At 40.6% G+C, this 12,110-nt stretch overlaps 1 protein-coding gene across 11 annotated transcripts in view; it reads right to left on the bottom strand.

Moving 5' to 3' along the window:
• The window catches only part of CSNK1G3 (casein kinase 1 gamma 3), a 117,557-nt gene extending 107,407 nt beyond the window's left edge, over positions 1-10,150 (bottom strand). For 4 of the 11 annotated variants that reach the window (XM_047729991.1, XM_047729988.1, XM_047729990.1 and 1 more), the window contains exon 1: positions 9,703-10,149. The gene's annotated coding sequence lies outside the window, so the exon portion shown is untranslated. Of the gene's footprint in view, positions 1-7,653; positions 7,678-9,702 lie in introns of those variants that run through there. The other 7 variants (XM_047729996.1, XM_047729994.1, XM_047729995.1 and 4 more) reach the window with 3 other exon arrangements.
• Between the last annotated feature and the right edge of the window lie 1,960 nt (positions 10,151-12,110).

A 12,110-nucleotide genomic window follows, 5' to 3' on the forward strand; every position in this document is an offset into this window, starting at 1 on the left:
ACCACCATGACACATAGCCCTCCTCACAAACACTTTCTCTTATTTCTAGTCAGTGGTAGCTGGATTATCTTTAAAATTACCCCTTTTTGTTCTCATTTACTCCGTCAGAGAAAAAAATTTACTAATCTTGAATTAGAAGATTTTAAACAAGTGCTTATAATAAAATACATTTTGATTTATCTCACATTCTCATTCCCAATCCTCAGGATTTTATTTTTCATCCAGTCTTCACAAACAACTTCATCAGTACTTGGCAACTAAAATGTGTATCAACGGGGCACCTGGGTGGCTCAGTGGGTTAAAGCCTCTGCCTTCGGCTCAGGTCATGGTCCCAGTGTCCTGGGATCGAGCCCCACATCGGGCTCTGTGCTCTGCAGGGAGCCTGCTTCCCCCTCTCTATCTGTCTGCCTCTCTGCCTACTTGTGATCTCTGTCTGTCAAATAAATAAAATCTTTAAAAAAATAAAATAAATAAAATAAAAAAAATAAAATGTGAATCAACAGTGGAACATACAATAAACATACATATGACACATACTGTTATCAACCTGTAACAGATTATCAGAAAATACCCATACCCAAAGGAATGATTCTAAAGAGCTGACTACATTTGGATATTTCATGAACTATAAACTACTTTCAGAACTCAAATGTACAAAAGAATATGAGCCACAATATGCTCACATTCATATGACAGAAAAAAGAACTCAGTACATCATCTACCATTTTTTAAATGAAAATTGGTATTACAAGATTCCACATCTTTAAGATGTATATTTTTTTTGATTCACATTATTTTCAGATCTCTAGAATAAAAGAATATAAAATAATACCTTAAAAATATGCAACTACAAATACCAGTTTCTGAAAATGTCACCAACAACTGGCATCTACTAGTTTCACCTCCAAAACAATACTAGGTTATGTTTGCACTTCAAATCAGGATTTTATTAAAAGGTCTTGTAGTCACATATTTGCACATCATAAAACTAGAAGAATACCAGGAATTTTCCTTCTTCTCTACCTATGTCATTACCTACTATATTTGCCTGCCATTTGGAAGTATTCATTGCTGGAATATAAAATAAGTATTTCACAAAAACAGAAAACAGACATGACACAGACTGACTGTGAGGGAAAAAACCATTTTCACTTCCCTTTTTACTAAAGGAAACTCTATGACTTTGACTCTCATACAGTGGCCTCTAATACACTGCCAAGTGCGCCACCTGAAGTCAAAAACACCCAAGTCTTAAAAATAGGTAACACAATGAGAACTATTAAATACTCAGAAGTCCAGTACTTTCATACAGTACACTTGTATCAAAAGGTATCATATGGCCAATTTCAACTTAAAATTTTAAGGTAAATAGTTTTAAAAAGTAAAATCCTAAAAGTAAAGACAATTACAAAGCAGCCCTGCATTCCAGGCATACTTTACCCAAGCTAATATACAAACAAAAGCAGAAGTCTGTTAAAATCTAAGTTGGTAAAAACATCCTACCCCAGGATTCTCTTCTTTTCTTCCTCCTTAAAAAAAAAACTTTACTATTTTTCCTGACGGTAAATAATAATGATTAATTATAGCGGAAGATCCAAACAATATAGAGAAGTAGAAAAAGTGTAAAAATAAAAATCACCACGAATCTCACTATTTACAAATAACTGTCATTAACATAAATACCTTTGCAGAGGATAGACAGATCTACTCTGTATATATACCAGTGCCACAATGACAATGAGAAGAATTACAACAATTAAAATCCTGTGTGTGTGTGTTATACACATACACATATATATGCATGTATCTCAATATATATGTATAATACACACGCGCGCGCGCGCTCGTGCACGTACGCATTTTTTTACATACGCTACAGGTACAAAAATCTTTAATATAACAACTTTCTTGAATTTAAACATACATAAATTGTTTCAAGCACTCATTCTGCTTCTGCATTTTCATTTAAGCAGGCCGGGTTTGAGGTTACTTGTCTGTGTGTTGCTGTGCTTGAGGGAAGATTAAAAAATGTGTCAGTTTATTTGACTTAAAAAAACAAACAAACAAACAAAGAAACAAAAAAACAATCTCTAGCTAAAATTTTCCAAACCCTGGAAATACATACCTGTACTAACAGCAGTTGGCTGACTGCTTTACAGAACTACCTCATGGTCCCAAGCAAAACTGTAAAGCAGACAAAACTTTTCAGAGCCTCCTATCTCTTGGGTCAGAAAGAGCATCATACTAGCAATTAGGAAAGGAGAGTCCACCCACCAGGAGTGTGCTGTGAGAATTTCACTCAACCTTCCCATGATTTGTTTTATTTCAATTCCAAAATTCTATGATTCTCTCCTGTTTCCCCATTCCCCCACCAATTTTGTGCTTCTCAAGATAGGTAAAAATTATCCTTTCCTCCTATTTCACTAGGATTCCATGATTCAAAACAAACCCTTCCTCTGACTGACAAATTCCCATTTCCTCAACTCACTTATCGTCCTCTAAGTGTGAAAAGGAAAGAAATCTGATGAGATCAAAGGCATGCACAATTTTTGGGAAGGAGGAACGGCAACAACTCAGAAAAACATTTAAGTAAGTTTACAGGTACGAATTTTTAATTTAAAGTTATAATGACTTTATGAGTTTCACGGAAAAAAGATATAATCTTACAACTTGAATAACTGCTTTTATTGATGCAAAGATAGTCAATAAAAAAACATTGTTTTAAGCTGCTAAAATATTCATCCCTGAGCATATTAAGGAGTGCAAAACAGAAGCAGCTTTCTAATCTTTCATCTACTACATCTGTACAACACTTTAAAGTTCAAAGTGCATTTATATGCATTATTTATTTTCATTCTCAAAACAAGCAGATGTAGTGGTCACTAGTGATTGCCTCTCTAACATCCATTTTCCCCATATTCTTCCTTCCCACAATTTTTTAAAATATCCTCCCTCCACAATGTAACTCAGGAAACCGCGACCCCATCCCCAATGGCAGGGGATATATCCTGATTAACAGAAATGAACCATGATAACCCTATTCCCCTTGTCATGACTGGTTAGGAAATACACATGACCTAATTCTGGTCAATAAAACATGAAAGGAAAAGTATGCTGGCAAGCTTGTGCAAAACATTTCCTGGCCAATGCATGTCTAGATGTGATCTTGCTATCAGCCTGAGGATGAATCCAACACAAAGAGGAGAGCAGAGCCAAAAAAATCAGAGGCAGACCAAAGCTCTGAAAAACTAGCCCTACCTCAATACTTCACAGTTCCATACCGGAAACTACTGCATTTCAGGCATTAAGATGCAGAGACACCAAGATAAATAGCAAAACCTGTCCATCTCTCCTTCCCCAACCTGGACCTCCTTTCCTATAACCTGAAAGTTTTCCTTCACACTTGAGCTCAGCCAGGCAAGACAGGAGGCCAGCTCTTTCTTGTAAGCTGCTAGACCAGCATGCTTTGAACCAAGCTCAACCGCTCCTGGTAGACATCAAGCGTATGGCATTTCCTCTTCCAAGGGACAATTTCCTCTACCAATTCACTCCAGTAGTCCTTACTCTGGTTGAGGAGATGCTGGGATTCTAAGAAGGCTCCTCTCTATGTAAAAGCTGAAAGGTAGAACACAAAATCAGATCAAGGACCACATAGGGAAATATGTGAAAACCACAGGTTTATCACTTGACTAGATAATTAAACAATTCACCCTAAGGTATGAATGAATATAGCAGAAATACCAGAATTTCTTTCTTTTTTATAAGAGGATGCTATTAAATCAATCTCTAAGGGTATAAAAATAGATGGTATTTTAGAAGCAGATACTCTCTTTAATATATAATTAACCAAGAGTTTCTAAGTTAACTAACTTAGAAAGGGGAATCATGGGGTGCCTGGGTGGGTCAGTCAGTTAAGCCTCTGACTCCTAGTTTCAGCTCAGGTTATGATCTCGGGGCTGTAACACTGAGCCCCAAGTTGGGCTCTGTGCTCAGCACTGAGTCTGCTTGAGATTTTCTCTCTCCCTCACTGTCTGCCCTCCCCCTGCTCTCTCATACTCACTCTCTCTCTCCCTCACTCTCTCAAATAAATTTTTAAAAACTTAAAGAAAAATAAAAAGACAGGAAACGGGGTCATGAAAAAATCCACATATCTTAAACATTTTCTTGCAACTAAAACATAAAAAAATGTACATTCCCAAGACAGTATGATTGGTCTACAGACCACTCTCTTCTAACTCTTCTTTCTTGCAAACACCACACCTATTGTACATCACCTGTGATTTCCAGTTTCTGTTTTTTTTGTTTGTTTGTTTTGTTTTTTATTTATTTGATAGAGAGAGAGAGAGAGAGATCACAAGTAGGCAGAGAGGCAGGCAGAGAGAGGAGGAAGCAGGCTCACTGCTGAGCAGAGAGCCCGATGCGGGGCCCGATCCCAGGACCCTGAGATCATGACCCGAGCCGAAGGCAGAGGCTTAACCCACTGAGCCACCCAGGCGCCCTCCAGTTTCTGTTTTTTAAATATGGATGGACATCTTGCAAAACTTAGGCGCAATCTTATTGCAGATTCTTTCTAGATTTTTAGGGTTTAATGAGGGTTCCCCTCATGGTTTAAAGTCTTCTCACCCACACCTATTTTAACTATAATTATTTTAGCTATTCACCTGTTTTCAAAGGAGCCAGAGGTTCTTATACAAATAACTTTTTGCCTCTATACTTCAGTAAATAATGTTTCATTATAGTTACAACATTAAGTACAAGTGCCATCAACAATTTGTTGAGGGTAAACACAAATAATTCTTGGTAAGTAGTGGGATTTAAAATTGAAAAACAAACTAGAGAATATTCTACTGCCATTTAATACCACATGGGCATCAAGCAGTAAATGAATGAAGAATATCAATTTTTTGAGTGGGTTGAACAGGTGAGTTAAAACAGAGTCTCCTCAAACAGGCTGTTCCCAAGTCTTTGCTTATTCTGCCCACCAATCAACCTTCTGCCAACTCATCGGTATCATTTAAATTTTTTTTAAGATTTTATTTATTTATTTGACAGAGAAAGATCACAAGTAGGCAGAGAGAGATGGGGGAGAAGCAGGTTCCCTGCTGAGCAGAGAACCCGATGCAGGACTTGGTCCTAGGACCCTGAGACCACGACCTGGGCTGAAGGCAGAGGCTTAACCCACTGAGCCACCCAGGCACCCAACTCATGAGTATCTTAAGAAAAAGAGTAACAAAAAAAAAAAAAAAAAAAACAAAAAAAGAAAAGAAAAGAAAGAAAGAAAGAAAAAGAAAAAGATTAACATGAGATTTTACTTACTTCCAGTGCAAGCTATAAAAAATGTGGATGTGATTTAGGCATATGTGGATATAATTCAGCTACAGACTTTCATTAAATTAAATTATAACTGTGTGATCTATTATTAGTCAAGAAAATGACCAAAGTGTGTGTCTTCTCTACCAAATACATAAACACTGCAGGATCATTGTTAAGAATTCTTTCTTATAACAAAGATGATAGGCAAGGAGTGGTAAGTGAGAATATAACCAATCACTTACTATAGTTTAAGAACAAATCACTACACACCTTCCTAAGGTCCCATAATTGGAAGAAACTCTATGGTTTAGGAAACATTTATGGTTCTAAATCCCAGCTCTGAGAAGGGAGCTAGAAAAAACATGGCTAATAGCACCTTGAAAAATGTGTATAGAACTTATCTCTCCTTATATCTCTCTCTCATTCCTTATTTTCTGAGTAATGCAGAGCATCTTCCCAAGTCACTTTACACTCATAGATAATACTCCCTTGATTGCTACCTATTAAGAATCCCAAATACGGTTGTCTTATAGGACATCATCACAAAAGGATACTCTGAGTTAGCTTAGTCACTAGAACCACACTGTCCATTCCTATGCAATCTCTACAACTAAAGAACTACAGATACCCCCAAAATTGCCATTTTGAAAAAAGTTCCATCTTGAAGAACCAACACCCCAACATATACTAACAATACTAATCAGTACCACTAAGTGCCAACCTCTCAAGAAAACACAAAGAAGGAAAAGGATGGAAGACTAGAAAAAAAAGGGTATTTGGTGGTTTAAGACTCTGAAATCAGGAAAAAAACGACTTAAATAAGCACTGTGCTGTATCTTTAAAAGGTTGCTTAAACTCTAGTTGACTGTTTCCTATTGTCAAAAGCAAAGATTATACACCATATAACAAAAAAAAGTTGTCTTGACAGTATCATCTATGGTCCCTTTCAAAGCCGGCAGTTAATAAATTTTAACAAGTATTAGTGTTTTAAATGGAAGGTTCATGATAATTCAGTTATACTCGGGTTCATAAATTCAGTTTATATATACCACATATATATGTGTATATATATGTATATATGTATATATACCATATATATGCGTATATATGTATATATATCATATATGTGTGTGTATGTATATATATCATATATATGTATATATATATCCTTTTTGGACATCTAAAAAGAACAGTTAGTAAAACCCATCAAAAACCTTCCCAGAGGGGGGGGGCGCCTGGGTGGCTCAGTTGGTTAAAAACCTTCCCAGAAAGGTGAGTCTACATAGACATAAACACTGTTATTGTTGAGGGTGGTATTTTTCTAAGTATTTCTTTGATAAGGATATAAAGTTTGGGGTTAAATCCTGTTAAGGGTCATTTAATATTTAAGATAACTAAAAACCTTACACATATTATCTGGAACCATGAACATTTCCCATTTTATCATCCCATTGTCATGGTCAATTCTCCCTGTATGTAGATTCCTTATATTTCACTTTATCTATAGCGAATCTCACCTTCAAATGCATTCAGAGTAATACAACTATACAATGGCCTGTGTTTTGTTTTGTTGTTTAATATTGCAGCATTCCCTCAATTTAGTTTGAAATATCCTTTTAGGGAACCCTCTAAAACTTAAACAACCACTTGTTCCCTTCTGAAAAACTCTGAATCAATAAAATACACCAGAAAAAAAGAGCCTATTGCCAATACAGAGAGGATTACAGAGGGGACAGAGAAATAAACAGAGAGCTTCCCATTTCTTCCAAAGGCTCATTTTTACAGCCTGGATTCATTTCATATACCACCAATTACCAGACACACCCATATTCAAATTCAAATACAGAAATATGACCAAGCCAGGTATGGTGTTGTAGATTATATACTTCTCTGCTTTCCTCCATCAGCATAAATGATAACACGTTGATTATTCTGTTACACTTTGTCTCCTTGACCTTAATATCCTTATTTGCCTACCTACTTCCTAGAAGCATAAAATCTGGACATTTGGACCTTTATACCTCAAACTGACTCAGTTTTAAATACAAGGCATTCTGGACTTCCATGGCCCAATCTCCACCTATTTTCATAGCTTCCTTTCCCACAAAGACATCCCAGCACAGCAGCCTCATGTGCAGCTCAACAAGCCCATAATACCCAACCAACATGCCTCTGCCCCGAAAACTACCCCCCACACACACATCCCGTTTTGCCCATTCAAATATTTTAATGCCCAAATGGATTGTTACCAGATCTAAAGTCATTCATAACTCCCCAGTTAAAAATTAGTATCTCTCTCTCTCACACTCACACACACACAGCCCCCACGCTTCCATTCACCTCTAATAAATCCCACAGGTGTTTTGTGTTGCCATCATTTCCGTGCGTGTCTGCTTCTCCCCTTTAGGACGGCTACTGGGTCTGATTCATTTTCATATTCTAACCACTCTTCCATCCTCACCAGAGTAAAGGTCCTTTGCTGATGGTAAAGGTCCAGGCTGAATTGAACTATTCCTTGATTTTAATTCCAGCCTTTTTATTTGAAGGAATAAATGAATACCATGTGTTGAAGATTTTGGTAAGAGTTATCGCTTTGTGAATCTAACAAAGACAATGTCAATAATTACATAATGCATTAACTTCTGAGTTCAAGAGTGGCAGAAGAGGTCAGTGAACACAATAAATCACCACTGAAGATTATCATTTTCTAAGATTTCCCCCCCCAAAATTCTCATATATATCAATATTAAAATTAACCTTTCTGTCTCCATTCTAATAAGAAGTGCTAATAACTGATGCATATGCAGGAGTGCAAGCTCTCTGGAAGCTGAAGTGTCTATTCATTCCAGAGAATCTATGCCAAAGCCATGCAGTTTATTTGGTAATACCTTCCTTTTAATGCCAATTAATGTGATTTTTCACCTTACATGCAATAATAAGGGCTAATATATACAAAGGATACTTTATCTTAGCTCAGAATACAGACGGGACAAAGTATGGGAAGAGTTATGAAATACACTAAGCAGAACCCTCCACCCCACCCCGAAAAAGTTATGAAGAATGTCACCAACTGTATTTGATTTTTGGTGGAAAATGGTTTCTTAAACTGGCCTCCTATCTTTGTAACCCTAACTCATTCTTATAATTTGTATTATTTTTCCTCCACTTTTTATTTACAGGGAAAGCAAATATTCCTCAAAAATATATCTGTGGGTTTAAAAATTAAATATTTTTTTAATTTTAAAAACTATTCCAACTCAGATGTAGTTGAACATCTCTTACTGTGAGCAAATGCCATTCACCAGTAACTGCACAAGAAATAAATATTGACTTATTTTCTTAACCTATTAAAATCAGAAGGTTTTTCATTTTCCAATTAAAGTCCACGTTTTAAAACAAAAGGTTAAAAAGGGGTCACTTATTGGCCAGCCTCCGTACTCATTACAACAGAGTTACAACTAATTCGCACAGTGTAGCAACAGTAGCCATCTCCCACACACACACATACTCTCTCTCTCTCTCTCTCTCTCTCTCTCCCCCACCCATTAACTTTTCCTCCTTCCTTGGGAAAACTAGAATGATCCTAATACAGGCCTAACTACCTACCCCCACCCCATGAGCACACACACATCTCCATCACCGCCCCACGGAAAAGAAATGTGGTAGCTGTGGACCAAGAGCACCGACGCTTCGGTGTGTCACTTCCCCTGCATGTGGGATAAACAAACAAACCAGCACCTTAACAGTAGCCAGCAGAGAAATTTTGTTTCCCTCGACTAATGCCTTGGTTAAGTTTTAAGCTAAGTCAAAAGCTCTAACAAATAGGTAAATCCCAGCCCCCACCACCAACAGACACCCCAGCGGGAAGTTTACCCCAGAAATGAATGTTGGCCCCTGACACCTCCTTCCAGCAGCCAGATGCCTCCCTCCCTCCGGCCCAAACCCCCACTCCGAGCGTAATTGTCTGGACACAATCAGGAGCCCCAGGGCTGCGCTCCCGACCTCAAAAACCCCTCCCCGCAGAAGCCCCCGCCTTCTCCCGGCTCGCCCACCTTCCCCGCGTCCCCAGTCGCGCGGCACCGCTCGGCAACTTCTGCACCCGCCCGGCCCGCCGCCTGCGCCCCCCTCCCCAGCCGCCCAGCCCTCGGCGCCCTCACCCCCCGGGCCGCGGCCCCTCCCGTCCTCCCTCCGCGCCGCCAGCCCGCCGGGGTCCTCGCCCACCCCTCCTCCTCCGCGGCCCCCGCCTGCCGCGCCGCCCCCGCCGCACCCCAGCCCGGGACCCCAGCCCACCCAGCCCCACCCGGGAAGGAGGGATCCGCGGCCGCGTTGAGGCTGTCGCGGGGCCCCGGCCGGCCGGCCGGCCGCGCGCCACCGCGGAGGGGGCTTTACCTCAGAGGCGCGGCCGCGAGCTGCGGGGTCGGTCCCGGGCGCGGGCGGCGCCCCCTGCTCCGTCAGTCAGCGGCGGCGGGGGCAGCCGCGGCGGCACATCACACCCGCCGGCGACCGGAGGAGGAAAGCGAGCCACGCAGGGAGGGAGCGAGCGAGGTAGGGGGGGAAGGAACGAGCGAGGGAGGGAACGCCGCTTGGCTCGGACTCGCTCTCTGCACTACTGCCGGTGCCTCCTACCGCCGCCTCTGGCCGGAGAGTCGCCGCCCGGGCCGCTGCTGTCGCCACCGATGCAGCCGGGAATGAATGCACAGCGGCGCCTCGCTTATCCGGAGGTCAAACATCCTTCTGCCTCGGGCATCCGGATCGGCGCCGGACCCGGAAGTGAACACATGGAAAAAAAAAAATAAAAAAGAAAAGCGTCTCTCTAGCGGCGGCGGCCCCCAAGCTCCCGCATCAGCGAAAAGAGCCGAGCAGAGCCGAAGATTACAGCGGCCTGTTCGGATTGGCCAGCTCTCCGACCGGAAGAAAGGCGGCACGTTCATTGGCTGGCGAGGTCCATAAAAGCCAAGCCACTCCTCCATCCCCACCTCCGCGCGAGCCGTGCGTGAGGGGGAACGTGGAGTAATAGTGGATACGGGTATGTTCCTCTGGGCGAGGCTAGGAGAGGCGAGGTTTGGCGAGGTGTCTGGGGGAGCGCTGGAAGAAAACGCTCCCATGATTAAGGACAACTACTAAAAATTCCGCGGCTTGGGTGAGCAAAGAGCCTAAGGGCGCCATTGTGCCAAGTGAGGTTCTGGAGGCTTCGCTGAGCACAGCCTCCAGGTGCAGAATTTTAGGGCCCTGGCCTAAGGGAGTGACCTCACCGGGTTGACATTTTCCCCCGCTTTCTTGTGACCTCGGTGCTGGAGCAGGGATGCAGCTGCTTGGAGCTCTGAGCCCTTGGCTCACGTTTGCATCCCATTTACGGTCTGCAGAGAGCTACGTTTGTGAGCTCAGGTTATCAATCCGTGGAGCTGTATAATGTGATAGTTATTATCTCGATGTTTTAAATGAACCTCCTGAAGTTTCGCGAGGCCAGACCTCCCTCAGGTTATCAGACTGTAGAACACAAAGTGGAACCGGTGTTTTCTCACTCCACGCTGCCGTCCCATCTGCCCACACAGAAAAGGCAGAAGATTCCATGCTCTGTCTTTACAGATGGTTAAGTAGGAGGAAGATACGTCACTTGGAAAAACCGCTGTGGAAATCGATCCACCGTAAAGGCATTTGTAGAGGACTCCGAAAATGTTTATTAATGGTTAATTATTACCTAATATTATGTCTGAATTTCTTTCAGAAGTCAGGCATTACGGTGTGCATGAAGACAGATCACAGCCCAGTTTAAAAATTCATTTATGAAACATTTTTATGTTTTGATACACTGTATCCAGAAACTTGAGTCTCTCCAACCATCTCTTTCAGGAAAACATAGAAGTCTCCAGTGAAACAAACGCACTTTAAAATCATGGAGAATTTTTTTTTTTTTTTCTTTCTCCGTACTATGCCAGACTGATGATAAGGTTAATGACTAAAGTTGAGAGGTATAGTTACAGGGAAAGATGCTGGTTTGGTTTTTTTTTTTATTTACAATAGGTTTTTTACATTTTTTTTAACCTCTCTTTTCAAACTCTTTCCTAAACTATTACTTGGTACAGATAATAAAAGTACTGCTTCTGTGTTTGCCACACCACCACCATTTTATTAGAGAGTAAGAAGCAACTAAGATTTTTTGCATGCTCAGACTAATTTGCCTCTCAAATTACATATCCCACAGTTTTGATCTATCCCAGGGTCCAATACCAGACAGGAAACAAAGTTAATCCTATCTCAATAAATGAAAGAAATAGCTGCCATACAGGGAACTATAAATACTGTCATTGACAACCAACAAAGCATTTTATACTCTCTGCCTCAAAAAAACTCAGATTAAGAACACCTCCTACCACCGCTCGAAGTCTGATAAATGTTTAAGAAATATAGGTATATAAGTATATGGTCAAATCGCATATTTAGATAGGGATAGGAGTAAAGGTTTACATTTTTAAACACTCACGACTCTTTTGCTAAACTGAGCCCTAGATATTGCCATAGATTAAAACTGGCAAGTAACCTAAGTGGAAAGCCAATGAGATTTTCATTTTATTCTTTTGTATGAAAAATTTGGCAATATGAAAATCACTTATGTTAGTGAAGGAAAAACCACAGACATCTCAACCAAAACTTGTTTTGCAACATAATGTCTCAACATAAGCAGACCAATCACACTTCTTCATCTGCTATATTAAACATCAAATACAGTTAATTTTTTATGTTTCCTATTATTGCCACTCTTCAGATATTTATAGTCTATTAATATTTTTCCTGTTTCC

Source organism: Lutra lutra, chromosome 5, assembly GCF_902655055.1.
Source record: "Lutra lutra chromosome 5, mLutLut1.2, whole genome shotgun sequence".
Classification (NCBI taxonomy): domain Eukaryota; kingdom Metazoa; phylum Chordata; class Mammalia; order Carnivora; family Mustelidae; genus Lutra; species Lutra lutra.